This window comes from Perognathus longimembris, chromosome 20 (assembly GCF_023159225.1).
Source record: "Perognathus longimembris pacificus isolate PPM17 chromosome 20, ASM2315922v1, whole genome shotgun sequence".
Lineage (NCBI taxonomy): Eukaryota > Metazoa > Chordata > Mammalia > Rodentia > Heteromyidae > Perognathus > Perognathus longimembris.
The window spans coordinates 28,286,417-28,307,543 of record NC_063180.1 but is presented as its reverse complement, the minus strand read 5'-3'; positions in this window follow the sequence as shown (position 1 = coordinate 28,307,543).

Genomic DNA, 21,127 nt, shown 5'->3' with positions numbered 1-21,127 from the left:
TCTAGGTTGTTTAGAGGTTGAGTGAAATTCCTAAGCCTGTTAACTGATCACAGTCTACCAACTCTCATAATTAGCACAAGACCACTTTCAGAGGGAAAGTTTACAAACCCTCACCCTGCATCCAGTGACAGTCCCTTGCACTTTCCTCAAGAAACCTTCAATCGAGTTGCACTAAGTACAAGTGGGCACTTTGAGCATGTTGCCCTTGCAAATATTTAGGAGAGAGACTGAGCTCTCATTTTGGCTTGATACTGCAGAAAGCATGGACCATGTACTTTGTTATGGGTTAAGAGTTTGGGCCCCACCTGATATGTCAGTCAGTTGATATCTCCTTGTCTCCATCTGAGCCTAGCCTATCTGGATGCACAATGCTTTATTTTTTCCTTGCAGTATCTTCCCTTCCTACACTTCCACACCTCATTCATGTATCCAAAGTCGAGTTTTCACTTTTGAACAATGTTGGTCTCCTAGATCCCTTTGTTAAGCAGTGACCACCGGCTGGAGACACCATTTCAGAGTCAGTCTCAGCCTCCAAACATGTGCTGCTTCGTGAGATCAGGGTTCATAGGGGCTTTCTTTTCACTGTAAGCCCACCTCCTAGCTTCAGGCTCAGCACAGAGCCACATACTCAATGTCTATGACGTGGTAAGCTGTGACATTAATAGTGACAATTATTATAGGATGACAGTACTTTTGACAAAGACTATTTCTTCACACACACACACAAACACACACTCCTATCCTTCCCCACTTTATTCTGTGGAAAGACTTAAGACAGTGTGATATTTTTGCAAAAACGTCCACGTTGAGGAGCCACCTTGCCCAATCTCACAGAGCACCTCTGGTGGGGTCAGCTTCCTCGAAGCCTTGATCTCTCACAGGGATTCTGGTGGGTGGTGGAAGGGAAAAGAAATGCTTCCAAGTCCTCAGCACCCTAGCTTCACAAAGATACGCAGCTAAACACACTTCCAAATCCTCAGATTGGCCGTGCACACAAGGCTCTTCCCTCCATGACCTCGGGGGGCCTACAGGACATTGGCCCTGGCAAGCAGGAAAGCTCGCCGCCTCTCCCCTAGCCTGGCCGCTCCGTGTCCCCGGCTCGGACGCGGGAGTGCCCCGGGGAGCTGGGTGTGCCCGCGGGCGGGGCGGCCAGGTCTTTGGCCTGGGAGCCCGGCGGCGGCGCGGTCGCCGGGTGCTAAGCGGGCAGCACTGGGGCGCTTTGGTCCTCCCGCCGTCCCGAGTGCCGGCCTGGCGCTGGATCTGAGCGGGGTTCTCCGCCGCCCGCTCCGCCGGTACCCCACCCCCCGCACAGGTGACCGCACCCCTTCACGGCGTGTCCCCCGGGGACCTGGGTGTGAGGCGGCGCTCCCGGCGCGGAAAGGGGCGTGTCCGAGGTCCCCGGCCCCGGCGGCCAGAGCACCTGCGCGGGCTCCGGGGGGCGGCCGCCCGCGAGCTTCCCCGCCCACCCGCCGGGAGCCCCTGCCGGCCCCGCCCCGTCCCGTCTGGGGCCTTCCAGCGGGTCGTGGACTCCCAGTCGGAGCGGGGTGCGGGGAGGGTCCCGCCGCCCGCAGCGCCAAGTCTCGCGGTGCTGCTAAGACCCCGGAGCCGCAGCCCGGCGCCTCCCCCACGCGACAAATGCTGCGCGCGGGAAGGAAGCCGAGGCCGGGGCCGGGGAGCGGCGGAGAGCGCGAAGCCGCGGCCGGCTGCGGCGAGGACCGCGGGGAAGCCGCCCGCTAGCGCCCTCCTCTGTGTGCGCGGACGCGGCGCTGGGTCTCCGCCGGTCTCCCCGACGCCCCGCGCCGCCCTCGCTCCCGGGGCGCCGGGCCTCCGCAGCAAGATGGCAACCCCGGCGGCCGTTAATCCTCCGGGTGAGTAGCGGCTGCGGGCCAGGCCCGGCCTGGAGCCGGCGGCGCAGGTCCGAGCGCAGCGCTCACTGCGCGCGCTGGGCGCCCGGGGCTGAGCGGCGCCGGCTGTCCGTGGACGCCGCAGCCCGCGTCTCCACCCCGTCTCGGCCGACGCCGGCCCGGTTCCTGCCGGCTCGGGCCGGGTACCGCGGGCGGGCGGGCGGCAGAGCCCGGGGTTGCAGGCGCGGGGAACCGCAGGGCCCGCCCGGAGCCCCTGCAGCAATTCCGACAGTCGCCTTTGCCCCGCGCTTCCCCGTCCGATCCCCGCGTCCCCGGAAAAGCGCGGGGTCGTGGCCAGAGTGAGTGTAGATGATGGAGGGAAAAGTTTGGCGCCGAGAGGCAACAGGATGGAGCTCCCGGGGTTCCTCCTTCTCGATCTTTACAACTGGCCACCGTGTGTCCAAATTCTTCCCGGGCTGGACAAACTTAATGTAACCAACGGTGCGGCCCGGTCCTGTCCAAGCGCCGGTGCTGCGCACCTGTCAGCCTCGCCGAGCAGCCTTAAACATCTGCTCAGCCATCGTCTAGTAGGAATAATTAACTTCTTTTGGAATGATAGCAAAGGAAACCCCATTTTAGTTGTGAAACTTCCATGTGGCGCGAGCACTGCTGGAGAGTTTTGGGTGTTGTGCCTGTAGTGCTGTGGGCATGACAGGCTGCTAAGTCAGGGACGGAGCTCAGCACTCAGGAAAGTTACACGAGAAGGAGGTACTGTGCCTTGGGAGACAGTGTTGAGTGAGAAATCACAATGTCTGGCAGAGAAAACTTCGGGCATCCTGTCCTTCTGCACTAGTCAGGGAAAGCGTGTGTGATTTGCAGTCCTTACAGGACTGGAAGGCTGAGGACCTTTGCAGGTGCAAGTCATGAGGGCTTGCTTCCCAGTATCAGTCGGGAGGTCACCAAGGGGGTCAGTGCACCACTGGGATGTTACAGAGATTTCACATCCAGGTTTATGGACGTGGCCAGGCTTTAGGACCTCTAAGCGCAGGTATGATGGACTTTGTCTCCTTGCATTAAGAGAGAGACTACAATGATGAAGAGCAGAGAAGTTCCACTGTCACTTTCTTTCTAAGGGAATAACTTGTCAGCCATTCTCAAATAAGTTAGACAAAAGGTAGTAAAAGTAGAGGTGTTAAGGCAAGGTTTAAAATGAGACAGGTGATACTGAGGTCAGGTTTAACAAGGGTGGCTTGAACACAAGACAAGGAAAGCACCGTTGGCTATGTGGAGTCCAGATTTGGCACTGGTTAGATGTGATATAAGGACAAAGGAAGAGGCCAAGGAGACAAAGAGGCAGGTGCCTATGGTGTGGACAAGGAAGGAGGTCCATTAACAGAAACAGTTGGTTGTCAGTTGGGTGGTTAAGCGACTTCAACCTGTTTGCCTTTTTAGAAATTAACAGAAAATTGATAGATTTGAATGTAGTGAAAGTTGGAAAGACAAGGTTAATGAAGATATTTTGGTGCAATATAGGCTTACACTGGAAAGAGGAATACAATTGAAGTGATGGCATGATTTGTGTACTCTTACATCACTGTTGCAAACTGTTCTGTCCATCCAGTTGGCCCCGTGCTGCATGGAATGAAGATGGAGCAGCTGGGGGTGCTGAGCACATCAGTGTCTGGTCTTGGGGACTTGATGTTTCAGAGGACTTGGTCATCCAAGCCCTCATTCTCCCAGTCAGTACCTGTTCAGCTTGACATACTGGAGATCTTGGCAGGGTGAGTGTTTATCAGCTGAAAATCCTTTGAGGTGATCACCTTTTCTCTTAGCCATCTTCATTATTTTTTTTTTAAACTGGTTCCTGTGGTAGCAGGATGCTTAGGGGTGTGTTGTGTTGTTCTGGCCACACGTGAGTGTCCAGCTTAGGATTTAGTCTTAAGGAACATCTCCAAAGAAGTAGATTTCATATTTCATGAGTAATGTACAACAAAGGAAAGCTTGACTCCTGAGCTAGCCACTCACTCTCATCAGCAGAAATCACATGACATTTCTCTAAATTCTTCCTCATCCTCTTACTCCCACCCCCTCTCTAGATGGTTTGTTGCTTTGCACAGAATAAGAGCTTAGTAAACATAGCTAACTGAACTGAGAGGACCCAGGACTTATTTCTGCTACTACTTTGAGCTCAGGTACAAAGGCTGCTTCCCAACCACCCATTTGTTGTTTTCCCTAGCTGATCACTGCACATCAACCAACACATTCATTTGGGGGGACACTACTCTGCAATACAATGGTGGTACTCAGAGAGTTTGGTGATAGAGTTGAAGATGGGTCTTCACATCCTCATGTTGCTCAGTTGGTGTGAGCCAGGTTTCAAAACTCCCTACACTGCTCCATCTAGTTCTCTGGTGTTGGATTTAGATTAGATTTGTACCAGCTACTCATGGTAGAAGTCCCTAGAGGAAGAAGAGATTGATTGCCAAGTGTTCCCATGGGTCTTGCTTCTGTACCTCCTCTGGTTGAAAATACTTCCTGACTTCCGGGGTCATTTCTAGTACTTACAAGGGTCTATCTCCAGTACTATGGTATTGGTAGATTTCCTCTGTTCTGTTTGTCCAGGGATGACTATAGACTAGAGAATTCTTTCTTCCTGTTTCATGTGTTAGCTCTTTCTTGCCCATTCTGTGTGCTCCCATCACTGTGATGTATTTAACCATGAGCCATTCTCTACAACCAAGCACATGGCAGCAAGCACACTCTTAAAACCTCCTGAACCATTAGCTAATTAAATTTCTTTTTGAAACAAGTGAAAGACTAGGACAACTCCATCTTGTTTGTGTTAAGCTAAGAATAAACCAACCGGCCATAAAAGCCCATTTACCGAAACCAACTGGCTATAAAAACCCATTTCCAGGATGGCCCAACCAGTTTGGGAATGTTCCAGATACTTTGACCACCCTGGAATGTCGTCAGACCAATTTTTAGAGAACCCCTAGCCCCGAGTCAATCAGATTTGTCCTCACACCCTAATCCTGACTGCACCTGGTTTATGTAACTTTGTGATTTTTTCCTTTAAATACCCATGTAAAACTCTGCTCGTGGCCTTCCTCCTAACTTCCGCTATGTCGGTGGGTAGGACGAGGCCCGAGTTGCTGCTCTCCTGAATGAAGCCTTGCTTTTGCATTTCGGAACGTTTGGTTTTCAGTGGTCTTCTTGGTGGTTTCCTCGTGACATGGGAATAACACAAGCATCCCAGTTTCAGATATTATGTAACAACAAAAAAGGGACAAATACAGAACTTTATAGCATGTCATCATTTTAGCTTTTCTTTTTTCTCTTAATAATCTGCATGTAAGTTTTCTCTTTTTAATGAACTTATTGTTCACTCTTTTTCATGCTTAACAAATTTTTACCATTAACTTGTGCCAGTGGCTCACACCTGTAATTTTAGCTACTCAGGAGGCTGAGTTCTGAGGATTGTGGTTTGAAGATGCCATCCTGGGCAGGAAAGGCCATGAGATGCTCACTTGTCTCCAACAAAACACTCAGAAAACCCCATAAGTGGCGTTGTGGTTTAAGTGGTAGAGTGCCTGGCTAGCTCTATACCTCCTTCCGTAGAGATCCTGGGCCTATTTGCCCCCTCCGTGTGGTCCCCTTTCACTCTCATACATAACCTCTGGCCAGTAGGAAGTAATGCAGGAGCTAGGGCCACGGATAAGCTCCAGACCTGGTGTGTCCCCGAGAATGCCCTCCCTCCCCATACTCGCCATGGAGGCCGGGTATGCATGGACACCTCAGAGTCAGCTTCAGGAGCTTCCCACAGAGGCGGAGACTACAGTCCCCCAAGGACCAGGTCTCCAAGGGTCTCCAGTGCCATTAGGAGACATGTGCTCTCAGAGGAGAGGCAGGGCTGGTTTGGCTGCCTCTTCAGGTTTTGGACCCTGAAAGAGGTGGGGGTGACTAGCAGCCAAGCAATCCCAGGTCTTAAAGGTATAGCCATCCCTTACAGTAGAGCACTTTCCTTAAGCGCGAAGAGGCTCAGGGACAGCACCCAGACCCCGGGTTCAAGCCATGAGACTGGCAAAAAACAACAACAAAAATATTATTAGGTGTATCTACCAAAGGGCACACTGGTTGTTTCTAAGTTATGGTGATTATAGCTGCTATTTTTTGACCAATATTTACTGAGCAACAGCCATGTGCTGGATACTGATATCGTTTCTGGGGTTGTGATGATAGAAAAATTGGTACAGCCACTGTTATCAGTGTTAAATAGTCACAATGGAACCATGTTATAAATAATGTCAAAGCTGTGAAGAAATGATTCCTAGGATTGAATAACCAAATGTCCTAGTTTACATTAGGATTTGGTAAAGGCCATTTGAAGTCAGCAAAGGCCTCTGCAAGGAGTTGATATTTAAGTTAAACTCTCAGGAATGAAGAGAAATGTAAGGAAGAACATTGTAAGTACAGGGAGGAGATCCTGCAAAGGCCTGCAGATGGGCAGAGGTAGGCAAATTAGAACCATCAGAAAGGACAGTGTGGCTAGATGATGTGAGCAAAGTAAGAAAGCATGGTTTAGGAGTTCCAATTTATTGCTAAAGGCAGTGAAAAGCCATTTAAGAACAGAGCAAGGGAAAAGCATGGTCAGTTATGCACCTTGTGATCCTTCCTGTGGCTAGTATGGGCAACAGATTGGAGGGAGGCTCTGGAACAGCAAGATACAGTAAGGTGCCCATGAGAGAAGTAGATGCATTGTGTGTGTGTGTCAGTGTGTCAGTGACACCATGTTATAGAGGTACTGTCCTCATTTGAAGGGGGCCCTGTTGTCCTTTGAAGTTGAGCAGGGCATATCTTCCTTAGGTAGAGTCATACTGCCCTTATGGTAATATGTTGTAGAGTCATTCTGACCTTATGGTAAAATGTTGTAGAGTCATTCTGACCTTATGGTAAAATGTTTCTGAGAGAGGTGACATTTAAGCCATAGGCTCTGAGTGAGTGTCTGAGCTTCTGTCTTGAGGACTGAGTGGCTGGAGGCAATGGGGAAAGGCAAGATGTTAAGTGGTCAAGCAGGGTATGTTCATGATTTAGCATCAGTCATTGTCTATTGTCACACTTTCATCTTTCTCCTTTGACTGACTGCATGCTTCCAACCAAAGCACCTGACAAATTAGTCTGCAGGGATTGGAGAGCTTATGGCCAGGTGATTTCTTGCTTTTCCTGCTGCATTTTTTGCCATTAGACAGGTCATGTCTTAATCTGTTTCCAGATTCAAGAAGTCCTAATAATGGAGGATGATACTTTGTTTTTATTTATTTATTTTTCTGATTTGACAGTCCCTAATGTCTTTGTACAGCTCTAGGACAGTACGGGGTATCAGCAGGTAGGTCTAGGAACTGCTCTCTCAAGGCTTAGGTGATAGAAGGAGAGACTGAGAAGCAGAGAGGCCTGGAAGCAATCAGGGGAACACATCCCGGGTGGAGAGAAGCACCGAAGTTGGTGTAAGGTCCACCCCCGGAGATGGCTCCACGCAGATCCCCCAGCATTATCTTGGTAACTGGCATACCTGGAGGCAGTCACCTCCCCCTTCTCTGAGGTCACATCTTGGACCACCCCTGGGTCAGGCCTCCTATTGGACCGTGGGAGGGTTGCAGGCTCTGAGGTCACATTGGCTGGCCACACCTTTCCTGTCCGCTCCCCAGTCCTAGATAAGGCATGGCCCCTGGGTGGCTCTCCCTTATCTGGCTAGGCTACAAGCTTCTCCTCTAGCTTGTCCTGAGGCCAGAAGCTTGGCAAAATAAAGTTCTCTCTTCTGCTTGAATATGGCATGGTGTTCTTGCTCATCAGCTATCTACTTTAATAAGCCTTACAGTTTGCCTGAGTTGAAGCCAACAGCACTTAAGAAGTCAGTGGACTTGTTCAATGACAGAAGGGAGGTCAGGAAAGGTACATGCAGTTCTGCAGTTCTCCTGTATAGGCAGTGCCCCCCCACCCCTCAACATGCCTTATCTAGGGCAGAGGTGGCCAAGTGAGAGGAGGTGGCTCCTCTAATTATGCCAGTTACCTAGGTAACAGGTACTGTGGAGACTTTAGACCGGAGCAGGGGAGGCATCTTCGTGGAGCCCTCTGGGGTAGACCTTCCTGGGAAATTCTTGGTTGTGACAGCTCCAGGAGATGGATGTACTCCAGGCTTGGGTGGACAGAGGCCAATGTTGCTCCGTACATGGGCAGGACATGATATTTTTATGATGTATATGATGCCCCTCTGGTGGAATCACATGCCACTAGAGCTGAGGTTGATGAACTCTGATTTATGGGGACAAAGCGTTTCACAGTACTCTGGGCAGTGATAACTGCAAAAGACACCAAGCAACCAGTTCTGCCATGGAGTCTATGACAGTGTGTGGTCCATAATAAAACATCAAAGCTTTAAACAACACCAGGCTTTGTTGTTAAAGACCGGCCTTGCTGCCTTGCTATGTACCCAGGTTGGCTTTAAACTATGGCTCTTCCTGCTTCAGCCTCCCGAGGGCTGGCATTCCAGGTCTGTAGGGCATATCCAGACTCAGATGGTGCTTTTGAGATAGTTCGATACTTAACAATGGAATGTAAGCGTGAAATAATTTCAAGAATGTTTTCTTATTATTTTTAGGGCAGGTGGTGTTTCTATAATATCAGCAGTTTGAAATGAGGTGTAGTGTGGAAATTGGTTGCTATTATCTTACGTGCTTGATGGATTCCAAGTTCCCCAAGGACTAAAATGAATGAATGTGATCAAGGATCACAACTGTGGTCTTTTTTTTTTTTTAATCATTTTTTTTAATCACACCAAAAAAAAAAATGTCTTTGAATTCAGCTCAGCCAACCTCCTTGAGCACAGCCTCTGTTTGCCTGCATAAAAGTTTTCAAGCTTAGTGCTGGGGTTTGGACAGATACATGGTTTGGAAAGTGGCTTGGATCTGTGGATAGTGAATCTTTAGGAGGGGGCTCTGCAAATTTATTCAAAAGACCAGCCATTGTTAGTAAGCAGAAGGGTTTGTGAACTCCACTTCTTTCCTGTGGCCAAAGAAAGAGTGCTGAGGGAATGGGTTGAGGTGTGTGCCTTTTCCTGATCAGCATCACAAAAGGCAGACCTGTGTCCCTGGTGCCTGCTGGGTTTGTGGGGAACTCCTGCTTCTGTAAAGCTTGCATCTCCTTCCTGTGTGCCTCCCCCTAGATCCCCTGTGGCAGCAAATGGTACCACTCACCATTCATTGGCCTAGGCCAGACATTATTTTAATTGCCTAGCCACCTAATTAAACAAATATTAATTGAATGCCAACTGTGTGCTCACAGTGGTGTGCAAACCCAGGCGTGGTTTTTTCTTTCACAGAGCTTTATTGGGTGGTTATAGAGTCAGCCATTTATTAAGTAGTCACCCACACAAGATACTGTCACTCAGGAACTGATGGGGGAGGATAGCCTCAGCTTCACAGTTCCCATGCAGAATTACTGAGACCCACTCAGGAAAAGCGTTTCATGGTATCTCACAAAAAGGAGAGTCTCACAAGGTGAACATTTTAGAAGGACTTATTTTAGTATTGAGAGGAGTATTCACCCAGACAAAAAATGAGCAGACTAGAGACAAGCAGCACAGCAGAAACAAGACTTTTATGACTCTTTGATGACCATCTTGCAAGAATTGTCTCTTGGCAGGCACTCCTCAAGAAGATGCCAGGAGCAATGTATTCCCTGCCCACTTCCTCCCTCCTTTCCTCATTAATCTGAGGATTCACTCATGGATTGTACACTCTTTAACGTCATCTAGCTTACATTAGGTTGGTATATGCACCTTCTGAGATTGAATTTTAGAAGGTGGTTCTGTCTCCACCCCCACTCCTGTGTTCACCCCTGGTGGAAAGACTTTGTATGTGCTTTCTGGCACATACTCATTTTATTCTGGTCCACTTTTCCCCCATTGATTCTCAAACATACACAGACACATACCCCCTCACCCCCTTCCAGTGTAGTATTTGCCTACTACATTTATTTAGGGAAGTTGGGAAGTGCAGGGACTTCACTCTAGTCACATCAGTCAGTAATCTGTCACTTTGCAAGCAACTTTTCACTCAGGGTCACGTGTCTTACCCAGAAAATGGACAAAAACTGACTATTTTCTACAGTAGAACACAGGTAAAGTAAGGAAAATATAGAATGATTGTTTCCCAAACAAAAAGGTTATTTTCCTGGGCCTGAATTTAATTGAGGGTTATAAGACACATTAAGTTGTGGTGCCTCCTTCAGTTGTGCAGTTTCCTCTCTTTTCTTTCATGACAAGCACAGGTATTTATATAATGCCCAAAATTCGAGACCCCCCCCCTCCCCAATGACCACCGAGAAGCTGATTCCGATGCAAAAGCAAAGAGTCATTTTAGCAAGCTCTAGCTTGGACCTATGCCAACAAGGACACAGCCAAGATGGACACAGCCAATATGGAGGAAGGCCCCAGCACAGAGGCCTGTAGGGAATGTGAAGATTCCAATGTAGGGCAGGGATGGGGAGGTGTGGCCAGGATGTGACCCCAGGGAAGGGGGAGGCAATCGCCTCCAGGTAAGGGGGTTGTCTAGGTAAAGGGTGGAGACAATCAGGTGCGTGTAGCCCTCAGGGAGAGGACCTTACAACTTGTATATTATGACTGCATTCACCCACCCTTCATTTCTCCAATTGTCTGCCCCCATTCCTGAATTTAATTGTTTTTAAGCCGGAATACCTTGAAATTGTATCACAAGATTCTTTTTGAACTATTTAAAAGTGAACCTCTGAGTTGGTGACTTAAGGGTATGTGTAGACCAGGCTAAGGAAAGGTGGTTAGTGATTTTGAATCCATGTCTGGCCAACCTCTTGTTAGAGTTCTCTATACTGTCTATGAGTAGTGTAACACATTTCTTGTGGGAGTATAGGTTAGGAAAATGGAAAAGGAATTGGCCGGACTCAATCCTCAACAGGGGAGGAATGTTTATTGAGGAACAGTGAGGGGCACGGACCTTCCCGTGGGCTTGGAGGTTGTGCGAGGGGGTGAATTTGGGACCATGCTTGTATGGGGTCTGAGCATGCAGGCAGAGGTTAATGAAAAAGCCTGTTAGATCTGAGAAGTTTTGGGCTTTTCTTCTGTTGGGCCTAGGTGAATTGCCCTGCCCACATAACAAAGCAGGTTCACACTTGCCTGAGGTTTTGCCTGGTGTGTGTGCACCTGAGGCAATAGGGTGGAGGTCAGTCCTGTACTATAGATCCCAGTAGTTGTGTATGTGTGTTTGTTTTTTAAAGACTATAGGGTTTGTACTTTCCTAAATTAAATACCGACTTCATTTGATAAATAAAATAATTATAAGCTAACTATGCAAAGATTATGATTTCTCTAATAAAGTCAATAGGGAGTTGTAGTAATTACCAACTTCTCTGATATATAAATTGAAAAGCTTTTCAGGTAAGTTGCTCATGTGGATTCAATATGGTCAATTCTTTGTGCTGTGGATTCAAGTGTGGAGTTTATGGATGTCAGGGAAGAAACCTCTTACAATGACACCTGTCTGACTCATTTTCCCAACTCAAGTTATGTCAGCGTATGAGAAATGAAGACTGCAGAAGTGGACAAAACAGACATGGTCACCATCTGTAATATTGCTTCCAGTGTGTCTGTGAAACATGGAGAAACAAGTAGCCATGTGATGCATACAGAATAAAAGAGTGTGTTCTCAGAGAAGAGCCTGAGGTTGAAACAGGAACAGAAGATCGTAATTCCCATGTTAGAGGTGGTGGAGTAGAGTAGGGAAAGAGCTCTCTGAAGCAAAGCTTCTTCAGCTAAGAGCAGAAGGATATAAACGAATAAGGATTAGCAATTGTTGGCATCAAGATGATTCTCAGCCATAGAATAACCCTGTGGCAAGATGGAATGAATGAGTCTGGAGAGGAGACGGCTACTGTGGGCATGATGAGGGACACAAGCCAACCAGCGACACTTCCAGCAGAGGCCCATTTTGCACTTAGAATTACTCACGGTGTGAAAAACAGTCCCTGAAAGGATGTTAGTGTCATTTTTTAGTATATTAAGACCTGTCTAGGTGCTGGAAAGGAAATGTGGTTTTGGAATCTAAGAAGAAGGGGGAACTAATATTCATATACTATGTGAAGTGACTTCACAAATATTTCTCATTTAATATTCACAGCAGGCTTTTAAAGTGTTTTGACTTTGGAATGCTATCAGTTATTCTAGCACAGTTATTGAAGTCACTCTTTTCTCCACTCCATGCCTTTGTGTATCTGTGTGTGTGTGTGTGTGTGTGTGTGTGTGTGTGTGTGTGTGTGTGTTGATGTATTTCTGGACCCTAAGCTCTTCTATTTATCCTCTATAACTACAGCCTTGTCCTTACCAATGTACGTAATGATAGTCCTCTACTTTTGTTCTTTTCTACTGTCAGGGATTCCTGCCGTTCTGGTCACCATCCTGGTGACACGTATTAGAAGTTACTATGACAGGTTGATGGCTTCAAAAGAGAGGGTGGATCTGCTACTCTAACTCTAATAGAAGCAGACTTTCTTCTGGCATGCCTCCCTCCTCTGTCAGCTTAGTTCTCAGTTCCTGAGCTGCTTCCCTACTCTTCTGTACAGTCTTAGCCTGTGGCACATCATGCTTATTACCTCCTTTTTCTTTTTCTTCTCTTGTGATTTCTAGGAGAATTTCTTCTTTTTTTTTTTTTTTTTTTCTTGCCTCTCCTGGGCCTGAGCACTGTCCCTGGCCTCTTCCAACTCAAGGCTAGCACTCTGCCACCTGAGCCACAGCGCCCCTTCTGGCTGTTTTCTGTATATGTGGTGCTGGGGAATCGAATCCAGGGCTTCATGTATACAAGGCAAGTGCTCTAGCCACTAGGCCATATCCCCAACCCCTGTAGGAGAATTTCTCAAACCACTAATTCATTGACTGAGTTTTCAGGACTATTACTATTTATTACATCACTTTGGACATACAGCCCTGAGATCATGAGGTGATCAATGTCTTTTTAAAATTTTTATTTATGAAAGGTCTCATATGTTGATAAGATAATTTTGTATTTCATCCTATTGTCTTCTTTCTTGTAATCTGTAGAGTGGGATGGTATTCATTCTAATCTTTCAGACAGCTTCCTTTCTTTTAGTATACTGGATCTCTCCTTCACTTATTCATCCTAGATTTCTAGTGCTTCCCAAAATTGAGATGCTTGCAGTCGTGTGCATTTCTTTGAAACAGAATGCTTTGGGGTCCAGGTCCAAGTGTCCCCAGACTGTGGGGTGGCTGTGTGCAGTGCTTCTGGTTGCCTGCAGATGGCAGGAGTTTCCCCACCTCTCACAGGAATGCTGCTCACAGCAGCCTTTGCTTCTCTCTACTCTTGGTTGACTACTCTAAGATGCTGTGATGTGGACCCTGGCCTCCCTTGGCTCAGGTCCTCTTCTTTATTGCTCCTGTGCTTCTTCATTCTGTCTCCAGTTTGTTTATCTGGAGACTTTTGTTAGGGAACTGTTGTATATCCTTCCCAGGCAGCCCAGTCCTTGAGCATCTAAAGGGGATAAAGTCTAGCAGCTTGAGAGTGCCCGGGCCTTATCTAAAATGGTGTCCTGTTTGCATACAACCTACACCATCCTCCCATATTTTTTTAATTTGTTTTGTTTTTGTTGCTAGTCTTGGGGCTTGGACTCAGGGCCTGAGCACTGTCCCTGGTTTCTTTTTGCTCAAGGCTAGCACTCTCCCTATTGAGCCACAGTGCCACTTCCGGCTTTTTTCTATGTATGTGGTGTTGAGGAATCGAACCCAGGGCTTCATGTATATGAGGCAAGCACTTTATCCCTAGACCATATTCCCAGCCCTTCCCATATATTTTAAGTCACCTCTGAGATACTTGCATTACCTAATACAGTGTAAGTGCTATGTGCTGTAGTGTGAATCTATCTTAAGTATTCCTCTAGGGAGACTGTGTTACAGGCTGATTGCTAGGATGGTGTTGTAGAGCTCAGACAGGTTTGGTGACCATGATCATAGGGAATAGGGGTCTTGTTTCAAGGACACTTCAGGCAAAGTTAGCTCCATCTGAAAAACAAACCGTGAGAGCAAGGTCTGTATAAGTGGCTAAAGTGTGGTGGAGCACCAAGTTCCTAAGTTCAGTCATGCATACGTACACACACAAAGAAAGGACACACGTATATACAGGGGACACACACACATACACACACACACACACACACACACACACACAGAGGAAAGGAGAGGAAAGTCTTCAGAGTATTAGAAGCATGCTCTTGGAGAGGACTGTGGAATCCCAGTCCCCCTACTCTTGTTCGCTTTACTTCCTGTCCATGAGTTGAGTAGATTTCCTTCCTCCTCTTGTCATGATGTACTGTATTGCCATAGCCCCAAAGCAATGAAGCACACTGATCATGGGCTGGAATATTCAAAACTATTAGCCAAAATAAATAGATTTTTCAGGTATTTGTTATCGTGGTAGAATGCTGATGGTTACACCGTGTCATGATTGTTAAATTGTATTTAGGAAATAGTGACAAGAGGAAAGGCTGCCCATGTGTATCACAGATGCATTTTTACAAGTCCAGATGCATTTTTACAGGTCCATGAAGGTGCAGATGTGGATCCCGTGAATGCGGAGAATGACTTGCTTCTGTCCCTTCCGTGTACACTGGATTTTCAGAAAACCTTCAGTGTTTCTGCCATTCAGCTAAGGTCTCTTCCAATGCCACTGTTCTCTATAGGTACAGACTTTTCTAGTAGTTTTGTTTGTTTTTAAATAATTGTATTACCAAATTGCAAAGGAAAGGAGGGATGACTTAAATTTGCCTTCCTGAACTCCCTGTCAGCCTGGCCTCCTGCTGAGCATCAGCCAGCTCATTTATAGCCCAGAGGAACACTCACCCTTAATATCAAAACGCTTAGCCTTGCATTTCTGGCATTTCTGAGGAAGAATGTGTTTCTTTAAATCATGCTCCAGCATATTCTAAACAGGATGAAGAATTTGTACTTTTGTCTACAGATTAAATAGCAGAAGATATGCTGGTCATGACGAGACTGAAGTGATGATGTTATACTATAGGAGGAGGCTTTGGAATAAGAATGCAGGAGCGAGTTCTGGGGCTTTGCTTGGTGCTGAAGTCGCCCAGTTGGCTGAGGTGGTAGAGGTGGCCTGGCTTAATGCCCAGTACTGGGGCTCTCTGTCCCTTGGTTATAATGTCCAATCACCCCCGATGTGCCTGTCTTGGGACTTCTCATCACTCATGAGACACCATCTCTGGTGCTCTCTGAACACAATGGCTGCCCTCCTATCATGCATTGCCTCACTGCTTGCGCACTTGCCTAGTTAGTGCCTCAGTAGCACTTTTTCTAGATGGTAGGGAAAGGGGAGCAGGCATTAATTCTAATAATCAACCCCCTTTGCCGGTTTAAATCAGCCCCATTCAACCAACTTCTTTCTTTTCTTGTTCCATGGCCACAGACCGGACTCCTAACTTAAACCTAGCACTAGCTTCCTTGGTCAAAAAGCAAGGTTTACAGCGTGCTTGCCCTATAAACATGTTCCTGTCTGACCACAGTTCCACCAGTCTTGTCCAGGAATATAGCGCTGCTCAGCAAACACTGTGGTTTCCATAATTCCTTCTTTCCAGTGTGTGTCTCATATGGACTGGCACTCTCCTGATAGCGGGGCCCCTCAGTCCCCATGTGGCCCATCCTCTTTCTCTGAGTGTCATGGATGGATGTCACTAGATAGTAATGCTCACTTTGTGCATTTTTGTTCCTAAAATACAGCTTACTAACATTCATATATCTAGAAATACAAGTCATATGAAGTTCCTACAGGCCATTCTGAGGAATGCGAAGTTTTCCTTTGATTACGTGATTTCATCTTCGCAAAGTATGTTCATTATTGTCAGCAATGGCAGGGAGGTGTTCTTCCACTGTTTTGTGTTCTCTTCTACTGTTTTATGGTCTAGTCACTACTCTTTGGGACTTACTTTCATTCCTTTAGACCCAGTTCTCCATGAAGCCAATGGCTGTTGCTCAAACCACCAAGTTCAGATTCTTGAATTGAAAGAGGAAAAAGGTGGCCAACGTTCACATTTTGCCTATGGAAGACTCTGATTGGCCTACTTGGATTGTGCCTAGTCTTGGCACTGATCACTAGGAAGGTTCTACAATTGGCCCAGCTTGTAGCAAATGACCAACCCTCAGCCAATCACGATCACTCAAGGGGTGGCATCCTAAAATACAATTTTAGTGCCTTTCTAGACTTTCATAATAAAAGAAAATAGTGAGAACTATTTCTCGAAAGTACTTCGAAGATACTGCATACTATGTCAACACCAAATCTGTCAGTGTCTCGATCTTTGGTTCTCCAGCCTCTGGAACTGTGAACAGTAAATTCTGCTGTTTATAAGTTACCTAGGCTAAGGAAGCCATTTTGTATTCCAAATGGACTACAAAACCTTCCAGGAGCAGAAAGACTTGCTTGACAGAGCTTATGGTGCTAGTTTCTTCAGGGACAGGCTCTGGTGTACTGCCTGGGTCCCTGTAATGTGGTGCAGTGTTTTTGTTTTTTTTTCCTTTGTACACAGCTGCTGTGATCGTGAGGGTGAACACAGATGGTGAAGAGAACACATTGTCAGTGGAACAGCGACCAAAGCATCCTCTTGCCCCCGGGTTCCCATTTCAGGGGACCATGTTCTTCTGGAACTACATCAAATATTGTCCGCCATGTTTGTTGGTTTGTTTTGGGTTATTTTGGGGTAGTTTTTGCTAGACATTATTTTCTTTTTGTCCTCTGTTGCTATCTTGGTTTTCCTCCTTTTTAAACCAAGCTAAGATGTTTTCAGTTTTCTTTGTTTTTTTTGTATTAAATTTATTTGTTTATTAATAGAACACAAATTTTTTGACAAGGTGTAGTGCAAAAATGGTACAGTTACATAGTAGGGCAGTGTGTACATTTCTTGTGGTATCTTACGTCCTGTTTTTCTATCTCTTCTCTAGGTCCGGTAGACATATATACAATATACAATGTATCAAGAACATATACAGTAGCCACGTGGCCACACCCAAGGAAGTTTGCCTAGGGCTTTAAGTGTAATGTCGATATTAGACCATATGTCAACAGTAGTCTTATATGAACGTACATACCTAGCTTTTGAGCTATTGTATTCCCCTGAGAGGTCAATTTTTGACCTTTATATGTTGGGTAATTGTTTGGTTTTAGTTACATACTGTCGCTGCCCCAATCCTGTGGGGAATACTATTTGACAAGAAGAACAGGAAGTGGGAGAGGGGCTGTGAAGGTTATTGGCTAGCTTCCCTGATCAGAACAGCAGCAGTGAATCTGGATTTTGGGTTGCACAAACTGAAATCATGAGCACTTACCCTTCCTTTCCCCTTGCTTTGGGCAAGCTGACAATGCTGGCATATCTCATTGTAGGAATGACCATCCCTGATGAAGATGCTGATGTGGGACAAGGCAGGTAAGGAAACCCTTCGGGGTTCTTCCATCTCAAATGAGGCCTTCTTATGGCCAAGGGCAAGGACTGTGGATTTGATGCCTGTGGACTCAATATTCACTGGAATTTGTGTGTCACTCTGAGATAGGATGTGGCCAAATGATGAGCTGTTAGCAGTGGAGGTCTTGCTGTGTTGATATTTTTTTATTAGTCCATCACTCATCTCAGGCTGGTTTCTGCAGTCTAGTTTGTCTACATCACACATCCCTGCTTAATCACTCTCGGTGATTCCCCAGGAATTGTGGGATAAAGACCAGGTTCATTGTTCAATCTTATCTTCCTTTCTCACCACTTCCTAGTCCTTGTGGCTTAACCCACACTCCCCCCCCCCCCCCCCCCACCCCCCGTGGGTATCCACAGAATGTTGGTTCTCCTGTCATTTATTTGTCCTTCTTTAAAACTTCCTTTTCCTCCTGTGTACTTTTATCTGCTCATCCTTCAAGACTCAACAAAAATAACTCCTGATGTTTTTAACAAACACCATCGACCCCTCCCCCATGCTCTGCTAGCACTAAGTTCCCACTTTGGGGGGGGGGCCTCCCACTACCTGTTTGCACTAAATTCCCACTTTGGGGAGGGGGGGCTCCCACTACCTGTTTACTGTAGTTGACTGAGTGCTTGCTCATTCCTTACAAGGTTCTCCAGAGTAGGGAGTAGGCCTCTTGTGTCCTGTGGAAACCCAGTACATTCAATATCTGACTCATGCAGTCAGTAGAATCATTCAGTGTTTTCCATGGGACCCTTCCCCAGACTGATGAGAGGAATATAACGAACAGTTCAGAGGGCACTAGTCTTCCATCCCCTGCCTTCCCAAGCTTGACCATTTTGTTCAGACAAATAAACAAGCAATTCCATTCATGTGAGACAGGTCCTAGGTACTCCTCACTGATGGGTAAAAATAAGAATATTTGGACCGTGGAACAGGTACGCAAAAGTGGTGGGGTAGCGTGAAGGGGAAAGGGGCAGATGAATGAAAAGGAGAAGAGGGAGAGAATGCAGTCAAGAATCTTATGTATATCCTACAAAATTAATAAGAATAAGGAGAGGGATGGGTGAGTGTGTTGAAAGGGTGACATTGATCCAGATACATTTTATCTGTAAACTGCTTTGTTAAGTGGCAATTCCTTTGTACAACTACTTAAAGATGACAACAAAAAGGAAAAACAATGGGTAAATTTTGCCTGGAAACCTATACTTTCCAAATATTTTAACCAGTTACGTAAGTTCCTTTGCTGTCTTTTGTGAAAGGCGAGGCAAGAGAAGGGGAGGGTATAAAATGTTTTAAGGTTTAACATGCAGCATCTCTTTTAACCTCCCAACCACTCTAGGACGTGATAGGTTCCATTATTCCCATTAGGCAGACAGTAAATTTTTCAGTGGCCCACCGTGGCAGGCAAGGGCATCCACAGGAGCTTCCGGAACACTTGAAAGCTGGCTGAACACTCTCTGTGCCAGTGGCCCAGAAGTTCAAGCCACATGCCTTATTCCCACTCTCTGTCTCTGGCCTCCCTCCTTCTCCGTCTCTGCCATTAAGGTCTCAGCTGTGGCCTCCCCTGTTCCAGGTGACCAGCTCTCCACTGTGTATGGATATGAATGGGGTGTCGGTGCCCACAGAGTTCTTGTCCCGGCATAACTCTTGACGGGATCATCACGTTTGTGGACCCAAGATGCATTAGCGTGATTGGCTACCAACCCCAGGTCAGTAGGTAATTTCAAGCTTATGGCAGTTGACTAGAGACGTAACTTTTCTTACCATGTATTTATCTCATTTGAGATATGGCACTGTGACATTGTGAAGAAACACCATAAACACCATAAAGATCCATTGTGCTTTGGATAGGGTGACACCTTTGCAAAGCAAGAAAGCTCACAGTAAACATCTGCGCTACTGCAGATTAACTTGTCATCTCTTTTTTCTAACCATTCTGGCTCTCTAGCTGATTTTTTTTTCCACACACCTCAGTTCAGATCAATCCATCTTGGAGTCTGCAGAACCTTGTTAAGATGTCCGTTTGATTTTTGCTTAATCCTCTTTATTGAGGCACCTTTTCAGGTCTTTGCTGCAGATTCTTTTTAGCAAATTGGTGGCTTGAGAAACAGGAAAAGGCAAGAGTAGTTAGCATCAAAGAACTGAAACAACTAAATGTAACAGGAGAGCTGAGCCCTGTGCCAGGCCTGAAGACAACTAGCTAGGGAGGGCCCTTGGGAGGCAAGTTTAATGTCAACATGTACAGAATATTGGGTGACTTTATCAAGCAAGTATTGGTTTTCTTAGGTTTAGTATTGTACATTGCAATTTTGTTAGACTGCATCATTTTTTTTTTTTTTGCTAGTCCTGGGGCTTGAACTCAGGGCCTGAACACTGTCCCTAAGCTTCTGTGTGCTCCAAGCTAGCACTCTACCACTTGAACCACAGCACCACTTCTAGCTTTTTCTGCTTATGTGATGCTGAGGAATTGAACCTGAGGCTTCATGCATGCTAGGCAAGCACTCTACCACTAAGCCACATTTGCAGCCCTAGACCACATCGTTTTTGTGAGATACATGTTAAAATATTTTGAGAAGTGCTATGATCTCTGCAACTAACTGCCAGAGGCTCAGCAAGAAGCCCATACATATGTGGACACGTGAGCTTATATGCTTACATGCAAGGGAAAAAAACACACACTGTGTGTGCATGTATGTCTACGTGCACGGAGAACAATAAAATGCCAGAGTGACAAATGCCGACAATTCTTCATTCTACATGAAGAACGTACAGCTGTTTGTTATACTTTAGGTCTGTAGAGACCTAAATTTGGAGGCAGTTAAAAAACAGAAAGCTTTTTGAAAAAAAGAAAAGTTTTTAAAAGCTCTTTGAAGAAAAGAAAAAGAAAAAGACCTGTATTCTGAGGAACAAACTTTGAGGAATACGGATGTGAATGTTTTAATTACATGTATATTTTCATTTTATTTATTTATTTTTTTACTGTGCTGGGGTTCGGGCTTAGAACCTCACACCCACTAGGTATATGTTCTACCACTGAGCTATACCCCAGTCCTACATATGTGCTTCACACTAGAAACAGACCAAACCCAGAATATGAGAGCCCTTCAACCTGCATTTCTTGTCATGCACATCCTGAGACATCTAGGAGAGTGTTGGCGGTATGTTACCAGCCAGACTCTCCCGTGAGTGTCTGCACGTGCTCTGCACATGCTCACTGGACTTCCCTTTGCTGTGGAGTCAGTTCACACTGGAACAGCGTGTGTTCCTGCGGGCTCCAGGGAACAGTTAGCCTTCCCTTGCTGTCCAAGACTTTAACACATTTGAAGCTGCCCTTTCACCATTTCTGTTATTCTCTGTCTCATCATGAAACACTTCTGTTTTTGGGTTAAGGATGAATAAAGCCTTAGATTAGTGTAGGTAGATAGCAAAAAGATTTTGAATACCATGGTTATTTTATGATAACCTCATTTCCTCAGCTATAAGACAGCTAGTTTCCACATTTAAGCAATTTAAGTTTTCATAGGCCACACATCTATCCACATAATATGCTTGTGCTTTCTTTTGATGTTTATTAAAATATATTGATGGCAGTTTGCCTCTCCAAGGCAAACAGAAATAAAATTGCATTCTGAAACCGCTGATCCTAGTGCCTTAGCAAAATTAGTCATTGTTATGGAGCATGAGTAGAAGAAGCCAGCTCTGTGGTGGCTCCCAGGGAAAACTGGTAGTCATTGCT